We start from the raw sequence: 25659 nt of genomic DNA on the forward strand, positions 1-25659 counted from the left end.
AGACTTAAGTGTTGTATTCTATGGGAGACATCAGCTTTTCTATACTAAACACATAGAAACTGACTCTCAAAAATTTGATTTGTGTAGCCCAGATCACACTATAGAGAGTAGGGATGGCCATGAGTGCTCTAATTCCAAAGAAAGGGACTTGTAACCAGATTATAGTTTTGGTAAACAATGCTACCATTTGCCTTAGGGGTTTGTTGTTGTGTGTGTTTTACATTAAAAGAAGTTGGTGGAAACTAAATTGTCAGAATTGTTAACTTAGTGTACTTTTTAGAATTATTTCTTCTGTGACATAGGTAATGCATATTCAGTTGACATCCTTAGACATCAAATAACGAAGATGATTTTTATGAGATTGAAGGGCTACTATGTGTAGCATTCTTTGTGTAGGGTTAAGAGTAAGAGAAATAATCTTCTTCAGGCATGAACACACATAATACCAAATTATCAGCCCTAAAAACATACACACAGGTAAGAGTATACAGACTAAGCAGGTTATATTTAGGAATAGATAGGTAGATAGATAGATAGATAGATAGATAGATAGATAGATTCATATAATATGCATATAATAACAATCAATGGGAAAGGAAGCCATGAATTTGAAAGAGAGTATATGGGAAGGTTTGGCAGGAGGATAAGGAAGGGAAATTATTTAACAATATTACAATTTCAAAAATAAGAGAAAAAATTAAAAGTACTTGTACCAATGCCTTTGTCAAATCCAACTCTTGTCCCACTAAGTGTGAACCTTCCCTACAGATGGTGTATACAGTGAAGGTCTGAGTCATTGACCTCCTAACATTGCTTCAACATGGGGTACCATCCCCAGTGTTTGAGGAAGTCAAACAGTAGCTGTGTTTTCTTTAATTTTCATCTCAAAGAGAAGATCCAGGTAGTCAGTCTCCTATGTGTGTCTGTTATGTGCTGCAAGCTTAGACTCAGCTCTCTCCTGTTCCCTCTTCATTGCTCAGATGAACAGCTCTCAGTATGAGAAGCTTCTAAAGCTTTATGTATAATCAGAAGATCATACAATGACTTCCATAGCATCCCACAGTTTAAAACACTATATTCTTACAGGCTGCTATGTCTTCAGGTCTCATGATTGCTGGGGGGTGGGGGGGACGACACATCAATGGCCATGTTAAAATCCTGAGGATTGCAGCAGGTCAGAGAATAACTCATCATGTGGGGGAAAGTGAAATTATTCTCTACTTCCCTTTCCATTTTTTTTCAAAGTACTTTTAAAAAAATGAATGTGTGCCAAGTGGGGCCCTCGCCAAGCCTTCTCTCCTTCACAGCTCACCTTCCCTTAGCTAAAATGTAAATGTCATGACAGTACTGCCATTTCTGTGGCACCATGTTATGTGGTTAACGGAGACAACCAGCAATTATTTAGTGAGGAGAGAAAGTTAGTGCCGACAGCAGAGAAGGTCAAGATTACCAGCGAGCTCAGCTGTAAGTAATGGCAGAGTCCACGCTTCTAATGGTGTGAGCTGTTGGTAGCCACTTCATCATTTCAGGATGATGTAGGTTAGGTGATGTTCTATAGTTCTCCTTCTGTGCCATGGCAGCTTATACTTTATTATTAATGCATTCTTCTAACCAATGAAACTGAAAAGACCTGCAGAAGTGACCGCCCACTCCTGCCTCATTGGCTCACAGGCCTCCTGAGGGACTTAAATAAAGGAACAATAAAGAAGGAGATACCTAAAGATGCAGACAGAAGAGCATTCAGAGACAGACAAGATTACGAACAGGAAGACACTTCCACCAATCATTCTCAATTCAGGTAGACTCTGAACAGAAACTAGTGTTACAGGTACAAGGTTACACATGTTTACATCTTGTAGTAAACTAATGACGAATATATGCATAAGATTTGCATAATCCTAAGTAGTGCTCAGCCCTTAAACAGTGTTAACCTGATAACAGCAAAAACCCTCAGCGCCTCTGCTTACACAGCCTCATGAACTCTGTGTGTGGGTGCCTTAGCTGCACTAGTAATCACATTAGGCTGAGTAGGAGAAAAGAAAAATACAGTCATTTCAATGATAAGGGGAGCTTGAGATTTTCACCCACACAGTCAATTGAGTGTTTTGTGAGTCTAGGATGTTTTCATTCTCATCCTTAAATGAACCTTACTCTGTTTTGAAATCAAAATTGAGTTTACTCTTCGGTTGGCAGAAAAGATTGAAAAGGAAAGGACCTACCCCACCCCCACCCCCCACCCTTAGACGCTTCCAACCAAGGCTCCTGAAAAGTCCTGAATCATTCGAGGAGCACAGAAATCCTGACTACCACAAATAGTGGAGCCGGGAAAGGTGGCTGTAATTATAATCTCAGGACGAGGGAGGCTGAAGCAGGAGGATTAACAGTTGGAAGCAAGCTGGGGTGGCATAATGAGTTTAGAGGCAGCCTGAGATGTATAGCCGGATCCCCCTTTACTAGATAAATATTTTATTAAATAAATAAAATAAAGTTAATAAAAAAGAATCAGCATAGACTCCCTGGCAAGCAAACACCCGACGCGCCTTACACGTCACAGCGTCTGGCCCTGTTAGAAAGACCAAGCAAACACTCGACGCGCCTTACACGTCACAGCGTCTGGCCCTGTTAGAAAGACCAAGCAAACACTCAACGCGCCTTACACGTCACAGCGTCTGGCCCTGTTAGAAAGACCAAGCAAACACCCGACGCGCCTTACACGTCACAGCGTCTGGCCCTGTTAGAAAGAGCAGATTTTTCTGCTGAGAATATGAAGAAGCCCTGCCAAATCATCATTCCTTGGAAGTAACAAATGCTTTTTAGATCAAGTTATTTTTTTCCTTGGTATGGCATTCCTTCTTCTAAATGTATGGAGTTACAGGTAATTCATTCAGGCACATTGGGAAAAAAATTAGAAAATAGAAGAAGCAATTTTGCATTCGCTCTGTATTGGAGTATCGGGTCTGTTCTGCAGGTAATCAACTTTCCTGCGAGTTAAGTGGTCTATTTTTCAGAAAGGGTGAACTCTTCTGTCGGCAGATGTCAAGCAAAGCCATTTCTTAAGTGGGCTCTTTGCAGAAGTGGTTTGCTTCCCATTAAGGCAGAGTTAGAGCCACCATGGCCTGCAGGACACTGCAAGCAAGGCAGTGATGGATTAGGGTACAGAGTTAAAAAAAAAACAAAAAACAAAAAACAAAAACACCAACATAAACACAGGTCTGTCTGGGAGCTCCTGAGATCCTTATGGAACAGAGCAGGTTTTAATGTGGGTTATCTCACTTATCATATTTTTAAAAATGAATGCAAATGAAAGCTATAGTAACATACCTATAATATTTCCACTAATGCATCGTTTAAGCCTCCCTCCCTCCAAGGAGTGAGACCAGGATTCTTGCTATTTCTCTCTGGACTCTGTAAGATTAAGGGAAGAAAAAGAAGTCTAGGCTTTTGAGATTTCCAGTAAGCATGGCTGTAAAGGAGAGCCATGGAGATAGGAAACAGAGTAGGAATGTATGACAACCCTTCTGCTCTGTGTAATCCACATCTGGCTGCACATCTGGCTGCATCCGTGCTTACACAACAGCTGGGACAGAGGAAAAACATAAGAAATAGATGAGATTCATAGTGGAAATAGCAAGGTAGAATTATACTTTCTCCAGATTCTACGTAAAAAAAAAAAAAAAAAAAAAAAAAAAGATAAGAATGATCTAATGATCTTCTATCTTTGCTCATCGAGATATTTTCTATGCATGTACTATTAAAAAATAAAACATATTTCATTAGAGCCACAGTGAGACACACATACATTATTTGTTCCATGAGCATCTTGTATCCCACTGACACAAATCATCAAATTCTTGCCTTTCCTTTCAACAACTTCATAAAATTAAGATTTAATTTAGGTTGACTTTGAAATGTTTTTAACTTTTTCCATTCCCCCCCCCCCTCTTTTTTTTTAATATCACAATTAGGAGACAAGAGAAAGGGTTGGTCCTTTTATTTTTCTTTATTTTATCTAGCTCACTGGTAATCTTGTGGGCTTTTGATAACTATCAAGTTTTCCTCTGTCTGTATGAGGGTTATGTGTTGACTTTTATGTCGCAGATGTAGTCCTAAAAAGTAGAAACTGGTAATAGCAAACCTGTCTATGTTAGAAGTTTTAACCAGCTGAGCAGAACTCACTTAAGGTGTTGCTGCAGAAACAAAACTTCCTTCCATCTGAGACTACACAAGAACAGACAGACTACTGGGACACGGGGGGGGGGGGGGGGTGTGGGAATACAGAGACCAAGCCTTGTCCTTGTCCTGGGGAGGTGCTTCCAATAGGCTCCTTCTATGTTTTCTTTTTATTACTTCCTCCCCTGACCTAAATCCTTTCCTATTCCTCTAACAATGACCAAAATAACAGTACCATTTAGAGAGCAAAACTCAAGAGAGTCCACAACCTCTCCAGGCAAGGAGAACAAAACTCATCCCACACCCCATGTCTGATTCACAGCCCTGCTCATGATTACCTGACAAACCACTTACCCTATCACGCTCCAGTTTCTTCTGTGACCCAGAAACAAGTGCAGTGACGTCCAAAGCTACCTTATGGAATCATTTTGAGCAGTAATTATACAGAATGTGTGTGTGTGTGTGTGTGTGTGTGTGTGTGTGTGTGTGTGTGTGTGTGTAAATGCATACATTAAAGCACTCTCAACTCACTGGGTGCCCTAGCAATATTTAAAGATAAAGTTAGGAAAATGGAATAGGCTTGCAGCAGTAATGGGGCTGCGCTCTACATGAGGCTGCTGGCATTAAACCGCGTGAGGTGCAGCCGGCTTACAGGTCTCTGCCTCTGGGCTCTGCCACTGACTTGCTCTACAGCTCCCACTTCAGAGTCTGTCTGTGCATCCATCTTTAAAGCACTTTCAAGCGAAGAACTCCTTTGTAGGCTACAGAGAGGGGAGGCAGAAGCAAAATAAATAAATAAATAAAATCCAAGAGATTTAATAAGTATAATGAAAAAAATAAACAAATAATAGACGGGATCCTTCTCTCAAATACACACTTGTTATTTCTCTTCATATAAATGCAAATTCAGCCCAAGCAAAAACGCTCCTGGAACGCTGTGATTTAGGGCATTTGCCTAGTGAAAAACAGACATTTTATTTTTTCTTTCTGATCTTAGTCAACCAAGTGAAGGAGGTTTTAGGGGATGCCCATAACTTTGTCTTGAATTATATGTGTGGCTTCTGTAATTTAAATTGCCGGGGTTATCTGTGCGTAATGACAGATAGACTTTAGCCATAAACCTTCCAAGTAGTGGTGACTCCCTGACAAATATTTTTAAACTGTTTTCCTTGACTCTCTGCCAATAAAAAGGATGGAAACGCTTTCAATTCTCTCTTTTTCTTTCTTGGCCATAGCTTCAGAGCCCTAGCGCGGCTCCATCCCTTCAGCTGCAGATATTGGTGGCTGGAGTCAAGGGCCAGGCCCCAGAAAAGTTTCACAGAAGGGACATACATAGGGCCAAATTGGACCCTCTGAGTCACACCGTGTATCTCTGAGATGTGTGGTAAGTGTCCACGGTACTGATAATGCCACAGCCAAGATGGGAAAATAGAGCCATCTTTCACTCCTTGCACCCAGAAGGTGGAGCCTAATGCCAATGGTGCTGTAATGCATATGGTTCCGACATCCTGTTCCTGAGTGCTACACATTTTAATTGCACACATTTTAATTGCACACGCTGCAATTAAAATTCTGGTTTAAAGAAATTAACATTTCCCTTGTGTTTCCAGGTCATTGTGATTCTGTATTCTTAGATAAACAAAACTACTTACCAACTGAAGTTGCCTTATGAATAGAAACTTAGGGTCTTAGCAAGTTTGGTTTGAACTTGGAGGAAGTTTTTAACGAGGAAGAAGTGGGGCAGTGACAAAAACTAGTACGTTCCAGACTTGCTTGCTGCCACACTCTGAAGAGCACCAGTCACCAGTTGTGCACAGACCCTCTGTAGTTCTGCAACTGACATATCCTACAAGATCATAAAATACCCTAGAGAAAGTTTTCTGAAGGAAAACTGAGTCCAGTGAATTAGAAATGCCCATCAAGGGGACAAAGTTTGGGTCAAAAAGATGGATCTGGTGGATAAAGCATCTGCCACATAAGTATGACAAACTGAGTCCAAACCCCCAGATCCTACATAAAGCCAGGTGAGGTTGTTCATATCTGTGATCGTAGCACTGGTCACAGTGAGATGGGAGCCAGAGAGAGGAGTCTTTCCTGACTCTTGTGGGTCAGCTATCCTGCTATATACAGTGGCAAACAGTAAGAAAGCCTGTCTGAATCGAGGTGGGAGGTGAAGACCTACACCTGAGATTGTTCTCTGACTTCCACCCATGTGCTGTGGCAGGGGCATGACTGACATTAGTCTGTTTGAAACATTTACATGACGTCATCTCCAGCATTATCTCTAGCGCTGAATAGAGGGCAATCTATTAATTGTACAAAAACATACAACAGAGATCTTAGCCTCTTCAAGCCATATTCACACTGTTTGTAGCCTATTAATAAAAAGATTAAGAAATTCCAATAACTTTTAGTTGGATTGCAGTAGCCTTTAGGAAGAAATTAACTATTTAGAATGCCTGACTATTTTTACGTAGTTACAACTAGTGGCAATTCTATTTTTAAAAGGCACAGTAGAACCATTAAGAATTATGAGTAATGTTGAAACAATATGGACATTATTTGAAAATGATTTTTAGATTTGCTTCAGACAAGTCAAAAACGTTCTTTCAGCTAAACAATAAAGTCCACTTACTGTCAAAGATAAGCAAGGAGTTAGACTTGACTAGAGCAATGTTTTGTAACTCTTTATTTCAAACTGAATTCCCTATACTGTTTCTCAAACTATCTTTTGCATATCTCCAGACAACTTACTATTTAATCTTTCCTTTCTGCCTTGTCATTCATAAAAGTGATGGATGAGGCAAAGATACTTCTCAGCAAAGTACCCAGTGTTCTTCTTTGCAGCTCTGGTCCGACACCTTTTCTGCCTCTCATCCCCTACTTTCCAGTTTAGAATCTCTTAAATCTTGAGATAGATCTATTGACATGTACTTGAGCTTGACTCCCAATAAGAAAATACAAGGTTTCCTTCATTTGAACTTAATTAGATGCTACAATAAAGACTATAATCCTGTTGCACTGTGACTGTTGATAAAAAAATGTGAGCTTTGGTCATAGGCCTAAAGACAGATGAGTGTGTCTTAAAGTTTTATGAGTTTTATCCAGTTTCAAACACTAAGTGTTAGGCTGTCTGTTGGCATTTAGTCTAGGTGCCACCTCACAGTTATCTGGCAACAGCCAGGTGTGCCTGACTCACTATAAAAGGGGCTGCTTTCCCCCTCCGCTCTGTCTTGCTCTCTTGCTCTTGCTCCCTTACCCTACTCCCCCTTTCTCCCCATTCCCTTCCCCCATCTCTCTCCACATACTCATCAATGACCTCTACTCCTTTACTCTTCTCTCTTCCTCCCTCTCCCTTCCTCCCTCCCTCCCCACTCCCCTTCTCCTCCTCCTCCTCCCTCTCCTCCTCCTCTTCCCTCTCCCTCTCCCTCTCCCTTCCTCCCTCCCTCCCCACTTCCCCCTCCCGACTCCCCCCTCCCCCTCCCCCTCCCCCTCCCCCTCCCTCTCCCTCTCTCTCTCTCTCTGCCTTTCTCTCAACTCCCCTCCCCATGCCCTGGATAAACTTTATTCTATAATATACTGTCATGTGGCTAGTCACTCAGTGAGAAAGGGATGCCTCAGCATGGGCCATTAGAGGCAACCCCCTTCCCCCACACTTTACCACACCTCCACCAAACATATTCCTTCCATCTTTATTTTTATAAAACACAACATTGGCAACCTGACTCGCAGTGGATACAGCTAGAGAGTGCCTATATCAGTTATATGAATACAGTGTTATAACAGAAATCAATAAAATCCTAACTAAAAGTATAACACAAGTTACAAAAATGAGAAGACACAGAAACACACACACTTGGATGCATACACAGATGGTCTTATACATGGGAACGTCTAAGAGAGGACCAAGGACACAGGGCTGTGCTCTTCCAAAGTAGACAGCATAGACTCTTTGGACAAGACAACACATCACCTCAGTATCTCAGGCTTTCAGTCCAATCCCAAGCTTTACCACTGGCAGACATGTTAAGTGTTAACCATTTAAAGTCTCTAATGTCTTATATTTGAGTGACAACAAAAAAGCTTTGCATCTCCTAATGCTAGTCTTAGCCATCTGCTACACTGTGAGAACATAAGGACTTTTTTTTTTTTTGTCCACCATTAAAGCCCCAGTGCAAGGCATATAGTAAATACTAGGGAAATACTATATTATAGAAACATTTCACTTTTTCTTTCATCAACTATTCAAGATGTGCCTGATGCAGATCTTTCCAGTAAAATAGCAGGAATAGACATGTATGTGAATCATACTGCAGTTGCCACCCTGTGTGTGCCTTTATATGAGAATAAACATGAGATGGATTTACACTGACGACTTAAGCCAGCAGAAACTTTTGCATGCCCAATGGTCTCAAATGAATTGAGATGAACTGCATGCCCTTGAAAACTTTCTGTGTTTACATATTTATAGCCAACTAAAAGATTGAGTCCTTGTCAGCACACACTTGGTCCACTATTGGAAAGTGCTTTTCCTTCTAGAACAAAAACTGCTAACGTCATTGTCATGACTGGATAAGTTCTAACTGAGTCTAGAGAGGGTTTTCTTAAAATGTATATTGGCTGTCTTCACACCATGTGTCCTGCTCAGTGTTCTGATGCTGTGAAGAGACACCATGGCCATGCCAACTCTTACAAATGAACCATTTAATTGGTTATAGTTTCAGAAGTTTAGCTCATTTTCCTCAAAGCTGGGAACATGGTGGCGCATTGGCAAACATGGTGGTAAGGAAATTGAAAGTTCTACATCTGGGTGCACAGGATCCAGCAGCAGGAAGAGAGAGCACCACTGGACCTGGTTTGGGCTTTTTAAAGTTCAAAGCCCACCCCCAGTGACACCCTTCCTTCAATAAGACCCCACCTCCTAATCCCTATCATGTAGCTTCACTCCCTAGTGACCAAATATCCAAATATATGAGCCAATGGGGCCATTCCTCTTTAAGCCACCACACCATGTTTAAAACACTCACAAATGACTTTAGCATTTTTTTTCTATTATGAAGCTGCCACCACCCTACCAAAATAATCCCCACAACCCCCCCCCCCGCTCTCAATAACATTTACTAATCTTTCTAAATAGATTAGAGATCTTTCTTCCCAAACACTAACAAGTCCTTTCCCACTCCCCATTTCATGATGTTAGGTATCTCTCGTAAAAGAAAAAAATGCTTTGCATTGCCAAAGCCATTCATTTATTCACCCTTCCTATCAAAGTCTATAAACACTTAGAATGTTCTTCCAAATCTTCAGGTCCTTGGATTCCTAACATCCAATGCAATGCCTGATACTATATAACGACTAAATAAAAATAATGAAACACCATATTTTCTTATCCATTCACACACTTGAAGACATTTAAGTTTCCCCCATCCTAAGGCTTTTATAACTGTTTCATTTGCAATAACATGGATGAAGTTACGAAGCTATATATAATTCAGGAGCAAAGAGACAAAAATCTCCACATGTCTTCACTTAATGTCGGATCTATAAAAAAGAAATACACAGAGGCAGAAGGTAGAACGGTGGTTGCTGGAGTGGGGGATGGGGTGGATAGGAAATTGTTGCTCCAAGGTTGAGGACTAAGGACATGACTCAGTCGGTGAAGTATTTGCTACACAGGCATAAGGGCCTGAGTTCAGCACCCACATAAAATACAGGAGTGGTAGTTTGTACCTGTAATGGCAGTGTCAGGGGAAGATGTGTGGTAAGTGAATCTCAGGGAATCCTTGGCTAACCAATGTAGCCAAAACCATGCTATAGCGTGAGAAACAGACACCTTAGCCCCCACTCACCTGCATATATGGTTGGATCATCCACACAAATACCTATGCATATGTGAGCACCACACACAGACACACACACACACACAGACACACACACACAGAGGAAGTGTAAAGTTGAATTTTGGAGAAACACATGCTGAATATAACTGTATGTATTAGCAAATGTCGTCAGTCATTCTTACACTGTATACATATTGTGCAACATCAGTATCGTCCCCATATTAATACATATTATACCTTGAGAATTTTTTTGAAAATGAAAAGAATAGATAAAAAGCATCCATGCTTTTCAATTTTATTATACATCTTGCCAAGAGCCTATATGGCTTTACTATTGAACTCTTTAGCCCAATTTGCAAAGCCAAAGTGGCCAAAGACAAGCAAACTGGTGTTCTTGGACTTGCCATGGGTAAAATGTTGAGGCTACTGAGTAAACATGTATCAACATACATGAACCTCACATGCCACTTGCTCCCTGCCGTTCCTAACAGTTTCTCTTTCACTAGTGGTTCCTTTGGTACCAGTGTTTGTCCCTGATGGCACTTTTCATGCCAACAGATTCCAGCATGAGCTAATTAAGCTTGAACTGGGTTGTGAGAAGGTATGGCAGACAATGTTATAAGCGCTACCCCAATGTCTGCAGGGCCACGATGACAAAACAAGAAGTGGAGAAACACCCTTCAGTGGCTCTTCGGGAAAGTGAATTCCTTTTCAAGCCTGGAAGTAGTTATTACTCTACAAAGATATCACACATAGGAGGTGCTCTATGGATGTGTCTAGTCAAAGTAGCTTCCATAACAATTAGAGAATTAGTAGAATGTTCAACCTATTTTTTTGCAGGTCAAATGAATATTAACATATAACAAACTCAGTCAATCATTACAACAAAGACATGCTAAGAGACTAGCTTGAAGTGATGTAACTAAGGACTCAACTAAGAAAGAATTCTGATGAAAGCACAACCCTCTTTATTGCCGGACTATTGCCATGTAGATGCAAGTAGATATTAGATTCTATGCTCATATCATTTTAGAATAAACTAATATGTACATTGATTGGTATGTATATATTTATCACTATATAGAATGTGGAATAATAGTTTGTTTCATTTAAAGAATATTTTTCTAATAAAATATTCTATCTTCTTCCAAAGTCTTTCTTAATATATGTCACTATGTCAATTTTGACACTCTGTTTTGTCGACTTTAAATTACTTAGGAGCCTGAAGTGGCTAAGTGGGTGAACCTGGGATTACTTCTGTCAAAAATATCCACAGTTGTCTGTATTGTTTGAGAGAGGAATTAGCTGTCTATACCTTTTGTACAACTGACATTAAAACTTCCACTGGGGAAAAAGTCTCATAATTTCTAAACTGAGTGCTTTTAAATTGTATCTATAGATCTTCCTTGCATGAATGAATAGCTGGCATTAAATCTTTCAATTCTTGTTGCAAGGCTTCCTCACAGCATCAAGCAACCATATAATCAATTAAATTGTTAAGAAGGCAATGTAGTGGCACACTCCTTGGATGCCACACTGTGTGGTTTGTTTGGGGACTATCTTGCTTAATTGAGAATAACAGTGCTACTATTGCAAAGAGCCGTCAATCACTCAGGGGAGACGAAGCATGACCCAGCTGGTACCTAGGGAAAGTATGCATTTCCTAGACTCATTCAATTCAACTGCAGAGAAGTTTATAAAATTGTTTTGATGGCCTATTTCATTTTTTCCAAAAATTGACACAATCAAAATTCAAATGCAAAATAAATGTGGTGATTCATTTACTGCTACTAAGTTTGCCACCCTGGCTCAAATTCTTGTGTGTACTTTGCACTAATTAGGAAACTAAGTGTCAATAGCAGTGAAAGAGGCTGCTTTGCTATGATTCTCTGGGACCACTTGGTAATCTAAACTATCAAACTACAATTTCCACACACAGCATAGTTGTGCTTAGTGCTTTTTGTTCATGAACAATGAAATAATTTGACCTTGCATGGTAGATACATCCAAGCAAATAGCTTTAGTGCATGCTCTGTTCTTTTTTGTTGTCGATGATGATGTTGTTAATGTCTATTGTTTTAGGTAGGCAATATCAAATTCCATTGCTGGTATTTTAACAAAGGTGCTAACTCTTATGAAATCGACTAGTTTTTTCCCCCTTTAAAATACATTTCATAAGCATCTCTGATGTTGAAGAAAAAAAGTCAAACCAACAAAGTCCTCCACAGTTTAATTAAATGATTCAAACCCCACCTCTACAATGATAAAAAATTAAGACCCATTTGCATCCTTTTATGTAGCTTTTACTGCTTCATGGGCCTTTCGTGTCTTTCTCTGTTACAATTCAAAAGATAACTTTAAAAGATCAGAGAAGCTGGCTAAAGAAAAGAAAATGCCAGATTTCAGATTGACATCTTAAGATTCCTCCTCCCCAAGATTAAATTAGAATCAGGTGTCACCCTGGAAGTGCTGATGGCTGGTTGGTGAGGGCTGTGTCTAATAATCTCTACTGGTTGTTGAATAAAATTGGCTTGCTAAGAATACCAAATAAAGCTTTATGTGTTTCGAATCTTGGCTTTCTTAAATGTCCAAAAGAAGGTAATAGATTATGCCATAGAAACTGTATTTAAAAGATGGCAGAGGTGCCTCCATTGGTCAAGTGTTTGCTATGTAAGCACAAGGACCTGGGTTAGCATACTTAGCACCACTGTGAAAACTGAATGTAGAACATGCTCATTACTCTAGCACTGCAGAGAGCTGGCAGAGCTCACTGGCCAGCTCGGCTACCTGGATTAATGAGTTCCTGGTTAAATGAGAAATCTCATCTAAACACAGGTAGAAAGAATGAGAAAAATAGCCTCTAGCATCCACATACATGCATCTATGTGCACATGTATATGTGCACATACACACATCTACACACACCATACACATACACAGGAAAGAAACAGTAAAAAGTGTTTAACTCTGGTTGGGTGTCTATTGGTATCTTGATATGCATTGTTCTTCTGGTCTTCATAGTAGTAGCCTATGAAGCCAGCACTCTAATTTGCAAATGAGGACACAGAAGATATGAAAAGTTAGGTAACACCAGTATTTAGCACACCCTAGAAAAGATCCAGACCCCCATATAACCCCCATGTCCCTACTGTGAACCACTGCTCTCTGAAAACCAAGAATCACCCTTCCTATAAGCGATGGTTTCTCCTTGCACGGGAAAGGCATGTACCATAAGGCTGGTGCCTTTACACCTTTATTCCATAATATGTGAACTTAGTACCAACAAAACATTGCCCCCCTCCCAAGAAACAACATATGAAAAGAAGCCAGTGGACCTCCCCCATTTCCCTCACTCCCTCTACTTCTTTAATGTCCTCTCCACCCCTAGTGGCACTTTTTTCCAGAAACGTTAGCTAGCTAGCTAATAGTATTATGAAAGGACATGACCATAGAAGATGGGCTCTTTAGCTAATAAAATTTGTAACACTGTGTTTACAATAGCTCCAGAAATACTTAGGTGCCCAGCAGTGGATACTGTGGAAGCTCCCTGGACCAGGATGGGGCATCACATCCTCTGTTTTTTGTCACCCTTTCCCAAGATCAGTTGTCTCTTCATGCAAGATCTTCTTTTCTTCCAATTCCTCATTTCATCTTTAGCATTGGTGCTATCCAAATAAGCAAATGAAACGGGGGGGGGGGAATAAAAGATGGAGGGGGAAAAGGGGAGAGGAGAAGAAGACAGACAGAGAGAGGGACAGGAGGGGACCTGAAGAAAGGGGAGAAGAGGAGAGAAGAGGAGAGAAGAGGAGAGGAAAGGAGAAAAGAGGAGGGGGAGGCGAGGGGCCTCTGTGGCTTCTCCTTGTTTGTTTCTCTGAGTGTCACCTTGCTATTTCCACTTCCCAAGCTGAACCATCCAGGCACATGTCCTTCTGCTGATCTGAGGTCTCCAGATCCTCCCTCCTCCAATGATAGCATTCTGTCTCATTGCTCCATTATCATGAATCCTGATAGGGAATAGAACAACACTGTCAAATATATGACTAGACATACTTAAAATGTATTGTGGGAGATCATTGTGTGTATAATATGGCAATAAGCACAGTACCTCTGGGTAGAGTAGTCTTCATTCTACACCCCAGTTCTGCCACATACATGCTGGAGTCCACCAAACCATGGCTTTCCCATCTCCAAAACTAGGACTGAGATGATGAACCTATGCCAGGCTCAGCTCCAGGCATGATGCTCTGCAAACAGGCCATCACACTTTGGGGTTGCTTCTCTGATGGTCAGCAGGTAATATTTTCACACAATTAGCAGGGATTTTAACATGAGTCATTGAGACTGATGGAGTGTAGGTAGATTTTAGGTAGCATTTGAGGTCCGAAGCAGAGTAAGCGCTGTTTATTCTTTTTCCGTTTCCCTGAGGTAAAAGTGTGGAATCTAATTCAGAATAATAATGAACAGTCACCAGAAGGGGAGTTCAGCTGCCGGAGAGCCGTGCGGTCATTTTATTTTTGCTCAGGTGGAAGAGGTCATTCATTATGGAAGAGTGTTGGCTCCCTGAGTGAATGTAATGCCGTTGACAGTCTGCCTGGCTTTAATGGCATCCCCTCATTTTAGGTGGCTCTCAACCACTAGATTGTTAACACACTCCCTCCAGCTTGTCCTTGTGTGTGCCGTGCAGTAAAATTTTGAGAAAACAAGCTGTGACCACTAGGGACTATTTGCATCAGATCATTTGTACACAACCCACAAAGCTCCCAGGCAGCTTGGAGGATTACATAAACACCTCCCGAACCCACCCGCATGGCAGAGCTTCCCAGGTGCCCCATACCAGCTGTTGTGTCCGTCTGGGGACCAGAATTGCCAAATGCCTTTCTGTCTCCCACGATTGCTGCATCAGTGAGCAATCATTGCTGCTGACAAGACTTTCCCGGGCCTAACACAGAGGTGGGTGCAAAGTTGAAGTGACTGGAAACGTCTCCTGCTGCTGCCTGGCTCAGACTGAGCCTGACATCATTCAGAAATGTATACTTAATGCATGATGCAGCTCCTGGCTCTTAAGCTGCTGAGTCCAGTGGAGCTTCTATTTTAGCTGGTGTCTGCCATGCAGTGACCGGGGCATCCTAGGCAGAGGAAAACTGCTGCAGGCATTGGTCAAAACAAGTTCCCAGAATCTTATTATCCCACTAGTGTGACTCTCTTATGCCCTTCCTGGTCTTTCACCTTTCATATTCCCTCTGTCTCTCCTACTCCAGAAATGGATTTATCCCAAGGGTGATTACAGCTAATGGCTGTACAATTTTCATACACTCTCATCCAAGACATATTTACATAAACTTTCCCATTACTAAAATGTGTGCATAATTTAAAAACCTTGTGCCAACTGGAAGTTTGTGACATTTATTGCGCAGCACCCTGTGCTCAACTCCCATTGTTGTACAGTTGTGTCCACTCTTTCCCAGTTGGTGACAATTCCCATTGAAATCCTTGCCCATAGAAGGACTGGCACCTGAAAAACAGAATCATTCATTCTGCCTAAGTCTCTAGGAGCACTCAGTAACCACTTAATGAGTTATCTCTTTTAGGCAATATGAAATGCTGTCTTCTAGGTTAGAGAACTCAAAAGGAAAAAACAAAAACAACAACAACAAAAAACAAAAAACAAACAAAAAACCTCTTCAGTTCTTATACAGCCTCCCTTCCCATAACTTTTAAATACTTTTGTTAAACAGGTTCTCACCACTGTGCTGCCCAAACCGGCTTCTACTTCCTGTCTCCAAATGATTCTCCTGCCTCAGTGCCATACAGGTATATGCCACCCCATCCACTCTTTGAAAATTCTCTGAAAGGTTGAGTCAAGATATGCCATCCTTAAATTGTATTCAAACCTAGCTTTCAAGCATTCACACATTTAATTCATTTTGAGCCTTCTGAATGGTCCGATGTTTACCTTTAAATATAGTTTAACCCCATGAAGCACATATACAATAACATCAGTTTCATATGGCTATGATTCTACCTGACAGAAGATAGAAAAACTAGTGCCATTTCACAATTTAAAAGGTAGTTACGTTAATCTAATCAATATCATCTGATCATTTGCCTTGCATTTCATAACCAAGGTTGATTGAAACCTAGCTATTAGACAAAATAGTCAACAAAAAAAATGTGTAATCCACAGCATATATTTCAGAAAATCAAACTGTTCTTTGTGCCCCCAGAAAATGTAGTCCTCTTCTATTTGAATATTCTGACCAAAGAAAGGAAAGTGAGGGAGAATAATGGGGAGAAAAAATGAAGACAGTTTCCACAGTCCTAAACTGGCTGAGGCAGACAAAGGCATTCCAAATCGCATCCCGGCACCATTTCTCAAAGCCCAGCTGGTTTGGCTGACTCTGAAGTGCTAAGTGGTTTCTAGAAGACAGAAAGAATTTCTGACTTTGAGCCAGATCTTCCCAGTGGCCCCACTTTCCCGGTGCTCCTGGGTAAGGAAGCATGTAAAGCGCTCACGGTATGCCCGGAGTGTGATTATTAGCCAGTCTCGTGACGTTTGACGTGATGAGAACACCACAGTGCTCCATAGGTTACAGAGACGTTCCCTTGCTTATCATTTTACTTGGCAATCTTGCGACCCTGTGAGGATGAACATGGAGGCATCACATTGCTCTCCCTGCCTACAATGGAAGACTGGAAATTGAGAGAGCACATCTAGCAATTAAAACACAGACCAAAACTAAGTCCCTGGCTTACGATCCCAAGTCCTCTACTACCTGTTTGTCCAGGGAGATGGAGGATGAGAGCAACTACAGGCATGAGTAGCTTCGCTGTCCCTAGTACTCTGAGTCCTCTGGCTGTACATTGGTACAGATATTGATTAGGGAGCCTCTGTTGGCCGATTCATATTTTTGACCCAGAAACACATGCTATGAGATCTGACTTGTAAAACCTGTAAGAAAGTACTAGCTGAATCCGGGGAGGTAGCACGTTCAATCTGCCCACCCAGCTTAGTCAGCAGTTTCTTTGAAGTTGGTCTATGACCTGGGTGTTGCTTTGCTGGATGGTGTATCAGGAGCATCCCCATAGTGCTCGATGTCTTTCTCAGAAGATTCCAGCTAAGAACTACTTCCAGACATTGGAACCCATTCTCATAGGGTAGAGTCTTGAGCAAGATTTGGTGGCCAACAAGTAATTGACTGACGGTAAATAAGGGCATCTCTCATAACCCAAGTTTTACACATCTTATCCTTAATGCAAGACATTGCTACTACGTTCATTGAAATTGTACTGAGAAAAAGAGCAAATGGTGAATGAATTAATCTCTCACTGATGCGGTAGCTCATGCACTCTTCTATACTCTGCAGCAATCCTATGATAATGAGAATTGCTATTATACTGTTTTTGAAGATACAAATGCATGGAGCACAACAGAGAGTTTTGAAACTCAAGTCTGTGGAATCAGTTAGAAGAAAGACTGAAATTGGAACCCAGGACCCTAAATTGGCTACACTAGGCTACATCCCCATTGTTCTGAGTCTTCCCAAGTTCCATATTATCTCAACTACAAGGTCCTTTATGCCAGCTTCTTTGAGTAACATGATCTAGAGTTCCCAGAAAGTCCTTGATAAATGAGCCTTATAACAACCATAAGGTATGCTGACAAACTTTTTTTGGTAACTTGACACAAGCTAGAGTCATCTGAGATCAATCCAGTAAGCAGTGTTCCTCCCTGACCTCTGATTCAGTTCCTGCCTCCAGGTTCCTGCTTACGTCTGAGTGATGGAGAGTGACCAGATAAATTGTAAACAAGATGAACACTTTCCTCCTCAAGTGGCACTTAATCATGGTGTTTTATCACAGCGATGGAAACTCTGAGTAAGGCACATATGGGTTCTACAATCGAGTCCATGATGCATTTAGAATGTTGGATTGTAAACACTAAGACGTCCATAAGCACAATAAAAGTATTTTTTAAGCTTTTTGTATAAGGAAAATTGAAAAGAGTCATGAATAAATTCTCAGCGTCATAAAAAGAGCAACCTATAATAGCTCATCATTTTGTACATTGGCTGGATGGGAATATGAACAAACTGGAGCCTCTTCTACATTTCTAAATTCTTTTTCCTAAATCCCAGTACTCAGCAGATTGAGGCAGGAGGATGCTCAAGATTGGTGTTGTCTAAGTGCTGAGTTCATGTTTAGCCTAGGCTATATGACAATACCCTATCTCGACCAACAACAACGATGATGATGATGTTATTGTTATATATACTGTCACCTCTTCCACTCTGCTCACTAGCTCCAGGATTTGATTTAGGATCACACATGAAAACATGACTTTTAAGAAGTTAAGGTTGAGGGGGTGAGATAATGAATGCATGAAGAAGGGACAGAGGGACTTGGGAGTGATCTCACTGAGCCTAGGAGATGACCCTTTTAAAAAGTCTAGGGCCAGTGAGATGTCAAAGGGGTTAAGTGTGCTGGCTGTACAAGCTAGAGGATCAGGGTTCACTCCTCTGAGCCCAGGTAAAGGTATAGAAAGAGACCTGACTCATTTACTGCAGAAAACTGTCCTCTAACGTCTACACATACACAGCTGTCCACGAGCGCGCGCGTGCGCGCACACACACACACACACACACACACCTCATGCTAATAATGAAACACTTACACACCTCATGCTAATAATAGCACACACACATACCTCATGCTAATAATAAAAATCAGTTATAATAAAAACACAAACTGTCTCGCAAGCTAAGACCAAATAGTCACAGCTTCCTCTCAGTGTTGACTCTCACTTCCTCTATGGTCAATCCCATTTTCTAAGCAGCATTAGAGGAATCACTGTGTCAATGGGTACATAGCTGCCAAGATACACGAAACTCCAGTTTGATTACCATATGTTCACTGTGTTCATTTTCTTGCAGCCAAATGCTCCCTAGATCTTATTTGCTGTCTCTTTTAGCTCCGCCTAGATTCTCTGGAATCCTAACAGTTTCAGTTCCTCTCCCGGTAATGCTCTAGTGGGGGGCATGCAAAAGCACTGTTTTATTATAGAAATGGCCACAGCAGGAGCAATACTGCACTTCGGTGTGGCAGTTGTCCTCCTTCCCAGTGACTGTTAGTTTCATAAAAATGAAGTGTAATGTTCACAGGCAGGCTGAGCAATTATTGCAAATATCAAAATTTTAACAACAGAAAAACACATGCAATTGTTCAAATACCCTGTGATTTACTGTCATGTTTGCATTTGTAAAGTGAATGTCATTCTTTCACTCTGAAGCCTCAATTTTTATACAAATCATTTTTTTTTCTTACCAAACGCTGAGAACACAATATTACAAACGGCATAAGTGGCTGAGTAAGAGAGTACTCCTGGGGAAAATTGCCATGTTCAAAAGACTCTGTGCTGAAGCTGAGCATTGCACAGGGAACTCCAAGGAGGATGATACCCTAATTTTAACACAGGAGGCAGAACCTACATCTTGGAGTATTGTTCAAGGAAATTACAGTCATTTCCTGTTGCTACTAATGATTTTCAGCTATTGGCATGCAATGTGTTGAGAATCTTATTGGTACTAAATGCAATGTAGAGACAGTCATATACACAGATGCTCTCGGTGTCCTCTTCCACTGTAGAAATAAGGACATAGTAAAGGAAGGTCCAGAGGGGGAGGTGGCTAACTCAAGGTGATAGCATGTGTTTATCAGCATCTTGAATGTTATATTGCTAGCTACAAGCTAGAACTTGGGAAAGGGATAAGAAAATGAACAGAACACTGAAGTTTCATGCCTTGCACATTTAAGTTTATATCCCCCAGAAGTCTCTGAACCAACTGCAAAATTAAAGCCAAGAAGGTCAGAGCTGGACACTGAGATAGGAGAGAACAGAAAGTCCTACATGCATATGGCTTAGAGGAAGCTGGAGAATATACATTAGAAGAAAGAAAATGGAATTGACCAGAACTGAAAAGGTAGCAGAGCATCACTTTTTTAACCACATGGACTGTATTTCTTAATATCTGGGACATGTATCTGTACCAGACACTAACATGCCACATTTTGATATTTTAATGATAAAGACCTATCAGCATGAAAGTCCCTGGGGTGTAGATGACCTGCGCAGCAGCCACATATGATCATTATAGATTTAAACAACAACAACAACAAAACTCAATGCCACCAAGCTTTCTCTGCTAGTGACAGGATGCCACCCCTGAAGTGGCCTGTAGGTATGCAGTGTCATAATGCTTGAAATGACAGAGCTTCCAGGATAGTGAAGTGAGGAAGTATTCATTTTCCCCAAGTACCTGTGCTTTAGTGGCAAGCAGCCTTTCAAAGGTATCTTTGGCCCATCCTCATCTTGACTTTTCTCTGGTATGAAGAACTGGAAGCAAATCATTTGGCCCTGTGCACAGTGTAGAGCAGACCAGTGAACAGTGTTTGTGGAGCAAAGTCCACAGTGCTTGAACGTCTACCTCTCCCTGTTTCACAGAGGCTTTTCTTGCTTCTTCTGCCTCTTCCTTTGTTCACTGATTTATCTTCCACAGTGAGGTAGACTCTGCTCCCTTTGAATGTCTTCTCAAGGTGGAGGCGATGCCAATGTGACTCCAAAGTTCTCGTTAAATCTACAGAAACCATGGCTCTCGGCTGCTTTGCTCTCCAAGGTTCCCCAACACTAGTGAACCAGGAGAGTAATTAGTCACTCAGACAACCAGGCCCTTCTGTTTCTGTTCCCATTGGGCCACGAGGCTCAGTGTCTCTCCAATGCTGTGAGTGTTCTATCAGTGCTTGACAACACAAGGCGTCTGATTTGCAGGCCTGAAAATTTTACACCTTTCTTTTCCTATTTTCTTCCAATATTCTCTAGAATCTGCGTGGGCATTTTTTTTTAAAGAACTGCATGTTGGCAAAGAAGATGTACATTTGATTTCTGAAAATGAACAGTGCAAGCCAGGACTTACAATTCATAAATAAATTTCCATGTTTTCCCTGCAGGATATAAAGACTCAGCCTACACATTCAAATCTGAGCAGGGAACTCAACCAAATCCAGTGGATTGAGGTACCATCCTGAGAGCCTTGAAGCATCTTTTCTTTTTAATATATAAAAAGCAGCTAAGGGCAAACTACAAGTGCATCAGCCAAATCCTTCAACATATTATCACAGTTGATTTGTGTTGTGTGACCAAACTTTTTCTGGGGAGACACAGCACAAATGTCTACTCAACTCAGACAGAGAACTCATAGCAGACCAAAATTCAGATAATACCAAAGTCCAATTTCATGAAGCAATAAGTTTTATTGGGGTTACTTACAGGAACACAGGAGAGAAGTTACTCACAGGAGCAGAAATGACCCAAAGACAGTTGTATCACCAAAGGTCACCCCTGAATAGGTAGCAAGTCACAAAACCTGGGAACCTGAGGCACACTGCACACCTTGCAGGCAGCTCAACAGTTTGGATTGTGCCCTTTCTAAGAGACTCAGTTGGTCTACACCTCTTCCAGGAAGCTCTGCTAGTTTCTGTTTCTCCCAGGCAACCAATCTGCTCTCAGGGCCTTGTTTACAGCTTTTCTCTTTAGAGAGTCTTCTTTGGAGTTCAACTTCCTCTGAGAGTGACTCTAGGGTTTCTTGCTTACTCTGGCAGGAAGGAGCCTAGGGAATCTTGTCAGTTTTAATTCTAACAGTTAGAATTCTGTAGCAAAGAAGCTGACAGAGCTGTTGTCATTCCGGAAGATTCAGAGAGGAAACGATTTCCATGCACTTTCTAGTGGATGAAGGATCCCAGTCTTGCTTGGCTCATGAGTCCCTGTTCTCATCACCCAACCCCTTGCTTCCTTCTCCACTACTGATGCTAGTTTTCCTGCCTCCCATGGACCACCTCCCGAGTGGTCCATGATAAGGTCCCTTGACTTAATCTTGTGTTCAAACATTATCCTGCTACATTTACCCAGGTTCCAGAGAATATGATGTAGATCTGTTTAAAAACAAACAACAAAACAAAATCATAAAATGATGCTACAGAAAAAAGTTAAGAATTTAGCTTAGCTATAGCTTTGGTCTCCCTTTTTGATTTCCTGAATGCAACAATCTTGATCATTCTCCTATCCCCAAGGAGTTGTTTCCACCAAGGCTCAGACAGACAAACAAACAAACAAAAATACTAAATTGGTTCAAGGACTTCTTCAGGGTCACTGTACAAAAGTTCTGCAACAAAGAGGCTAACCCAGATATGCAAATGCTTCAAAAGTGCCTAGCTCAGTGTTTAAAACTAAGTTGGCTTGAAACCCTGCACGTAAAAATGCAAGCACGGCAAATTCTCTTTATTGTTCAAATGCTCCAGAAAGTACCGTCCCTGGGGCTGCGCCATGCCATTTGGAATGAAAATGAGCATCCTATGAAAACTTGGGTGTATCTAAAGGTCAGTCAGTGGGCTCTCTACCAGCTATCTTACTCCCTCACAACAGATTTGGCGGTAGAGGTGGTTTATAAATTTCACTTGGGGGAAATAAACACAAGTACTTTTAATAAGATGGTTGTGCTTCAACCTTGGCTCTTCCTTAAAGTTCAAAAAGCACAGGCTTGTGTCCACAGCTCTTATTGTCTAACGGACCCCGTCAACACTTATTGCCAGAAGCAGAATATTCTTAAAGGTCTAAAATGGCACTCATCATTCTCAGGCCCCAGATGTCACAGCTGTCCCCATTCCTCTTCTCTGACTCAGTTTCCCTTCCCGGCTCTCTCATTAAACAGTTTTTACCCGTCATACAACCCAGAAGCTGGGGACTGCCGACATCTTCCCATTCTCAATCTCTGCACCCATGCCAATAAAGGCCAAACTATAACCAGGGGCATCACTGTCGACACCTCCAGTCTTGCCTTTGTTCTCATCCTTCACCTGCATGGCCATGGTAGCTTGCAACTCACATTCTCTTCTTTGATGATCTGATCCCCCTGTTCAGTCATCCATACTCTGGACAGAGGGAGCAGAGGGAAATGTTTGTTCATACCACTTCCCTCAGTTGTTCACCCCTGTCACTCACCCCTGCTGCCCAGCCCTCCACAGTGCCTACAGGTTAAACTTCAAAAACCTAGTTGTAGTAGAAAAAGCCTTTCACAATCTTCCCTCTGCTTTCTCTCTGGCATTACTTCTTTAAGGGCTTCCTACCCAGTTTCAGAAGCCTCTCTGCCAGCTACAAACCTCCTGGAAACAAAACTGAGCAGGACAGATGCCTGTTACTCTGAGTTTCACAGTGGAAGGGATTGACCTGTGTTGTTAATAAGGATAGTTAAATAAAGTCACACGGGAGGAATGAAGTGCTCTGAAGTTGGAAGGTTAAGGCAAGAACCATGGTGTGAAATCCAGGGTAGTGTTCCGAATAGACTTGCCTCTATAAATCCTATAAAGAAAATATAGACACATTCACGATGAAAAAGGATGTTACTTGGATTCTTTAAAAGCTTTAGACTTACTTTACAAGTATACTCATTGTAAGGACTTTGAAACTGTGGAGGATTTAGTAATGCAGAAGGATATTGGTGGGTGGTTTCAGTGCCAAGAGCAATTCAGACGAGGCTAAGTGACTGAGGTAAGAAGAAAACAGTGAATGCTATAGCTAATCTATGAAACATGAAATTCTGTCATAGAGTGATATCAGCTCTTTCTTCATGAGCTCCTAAGACTGCTAGCAATACAGTGTTTCTTATTTCTACTGATGGTTATGTTCGACCCCGTACTCTTGGCTTTCATTGATCCTCATTGCTGGGATCAATGGGTCTTCTCCAACGTAGACCTAGCACTTCATTAATCCATCCTTGCTTTCTTACTGACTTCCACTTGCCTAGCAAAACACCAAACCTGCATCGATGTCAGTGCATGGCTCCTTGGTAGGATGCAGCAGCATACATCCCACACAAGGCCAAAGGATTGCCAGACTGTCTCCCCCAGTCCAGCTTGCAAAGCTTCAAGAACTGGCAAAGTCCTCCCCTTCAAGAAATAACTCATTCCTTCCCAGCAGAACGAGAGAACATCATTTCACAGCTCTTCCTTACTGATAAGAAATCCTTCTGTCCTCATCCTAATAGTTATAACTTGGAACACGGGTTCTCAACCTGTGGGTTGCGACCCCTACACAGGGGGTTCTTAAGACCATCAGAAAACACAGATATTTACATTATGGTTCATAATGGAGTAACAATAAAAATAACATTATGGTCACCACAGCATGAGGAACTGTATTAATAGTCTGTGGCATCAGGAAGATTGAGAGTGACTGTGTTAGAAGAATACTTCCTCTTGTTGAAAGAGGTCCTGGTTTGTTAAGTCTGTAGTAGAGCCTGATATAACTGATCTCCAACAAGCTCCCTGGCGATGCTGTGGCTGCAGCTGGTCCTAGAATCTTGATTTTTTTTTTCTGTGATTACCCCTGCATAAAGACCCAGAAATTCTAAAAACCTGTCATCTTTCATTACTGGCCTTTTCTTCTCTGCATAAAGGGATATACATAAACAAGCATCACTAATTTAAAAAGAAAAAGAAGCCGTCACTCCTGTTAATTCATGCTACATCTTATCTTCTGTTTAAATTGAGCCTCATACAATCCTATTCAAAATGTGTCTCAGGCACACACACACACACACACACACACACACACACACACACACACTCCACCTACATAGCTTTTAAAACCCCAGAGGAACAGCTTTATCACCACAATGACATGCAAATTGCCTTTGCCAACAGATTGCTTCCTCTTTACTTCCGAAGATTTCACTCAATCTTCCCCAGATCCTCCAGGAAGCCTTCCTCTGCTTTCTATTTTGATCCAGACTGTTCTCAATCATGCCATGTCCTCCCTCCCCTCCCCCTGCATACTCACCTCCTATTTCTAACTCTATTTGTTTCGCTGCCTGCTAGAATATAAGCCTATGAAGATTTGGAAACCTGTCTCGTATTCTACTCTTGGTCAAGAGGACAGTAATATATTTGGGGAAAAAAGGAATAAATCAATGTCATCGATAGTTGCCACCTGTCCACTGGTGTCTGGGGAGGTGGCAGACTTGGGGGATATCTTTTGAAATGGGAGTGGCAGGTTTTCCACCTAAGATTAACTAACCTGACCTCTCCCTCAATCCCAATTCAAGCTAAAAATCATTTGCACAAGAAAGAATAAAAGACAAGAGCTGTAGACTCCCAGGCTACCAGGCAGCACCCAGTCCACAATGGTTTGCTTGCTTACTAGGGCATGCATCTGTTTCCTCATTTTGACAGCGGTCAGTGGGTCCTTGAATGATGTTGCACCATGTAAACCTCGGTCATTGTCCTACCTGGGAGCAAATGTTGTCTACAGTCCATTTGTGTTTATGATTTAAAAAAAAAAAAGAAAAAGAAAAAAGGAGCCAGGGTCCCAGTCCATGATCTGAATGACCATATGAAATCTGCTCTCTGAGACAAAAAGCACCCCTCCAAGCTTCTGAGCACGTCGGCAATGCAGAGGGTTCCTTTTAAAGTTCAATTTTCAAGCAGCAATTCTAGCTCAGACCAAACTGATTGTTTTCCTGGCTTAAATTGTATTGCAGACCTCGAGGAAAAGAACATAAACAGCTGGCAAATTTACAGCCTTAAAACACAATTGCCTTAACTG

At 41.4% G+C, this 25659-nt stretch overlaps 1 protein-coding gene and 1 long non-coding RNA gene across 12 annotated transcripts in view; one reads left to right on the forward strand and one right to left on the reverse strand.

The window, feature by feature from the left end:
- Vwc2l (von Willebrand factor C domain-containing protein 2-like) overlaps nucleotides 1-25659 on the forward strand; it is a 163500-nt gene that overhangs the window by 111754 nt on the left and 26087 nt on the right. The window contains exon 4 of one of the 4 annotated variants that reach the window (XR_373257.4): nucleotides 5406-5554. The exons of the other annotated variants lie outside the window; for them this stretch is intronic. The gene's annotated coding sequence lies outside the window, so the exon portion shown is untranslated. The remainder of the gene's footprint in view (nucleotides 1-5405; nucleotides 5555-25659) is intronic. 4 annotated transcript variants of the gene reach the window in all.
- The window catches only part of Gm29906, a 67495-nt gene continuing 55658 nt past the window's right edge, over nucleotides 13823-25659 (reverse strand). For 7 of the 8 annotated variants that reach the window (XR_865504.2, XR_865502.2, XR_865500.2 and 4 more), the window contains 3 exons: nucleotides 15387-15522; nucleotides 14116-14430; nucleotides 13823-14014 (listed from right to left, as the gene is read on the reverse strand). This is a non-coding gene — a long non-coding RNA (predicted gene, 29906). The remainder of the gene's footprint in view (nucleotides 14015-14115; nucleotides 14431-15386; nucleotides 15523-25659) is intronic. The other variant, XR_865501.2, reaches the window with a different exon arrangement.

Source organism: Mus musculus, chromosome 1 (genome assembly GCF_000001635.26).
Source record: "Mus musculus strain C57BL/6J chromosome 1, GRCm38.p6 C57BL/6J".
NCBI lineage: Eukaryota > Metazoa > Chordata > Mammalia > Rodentia > Muridae > Mus > Mus musculus.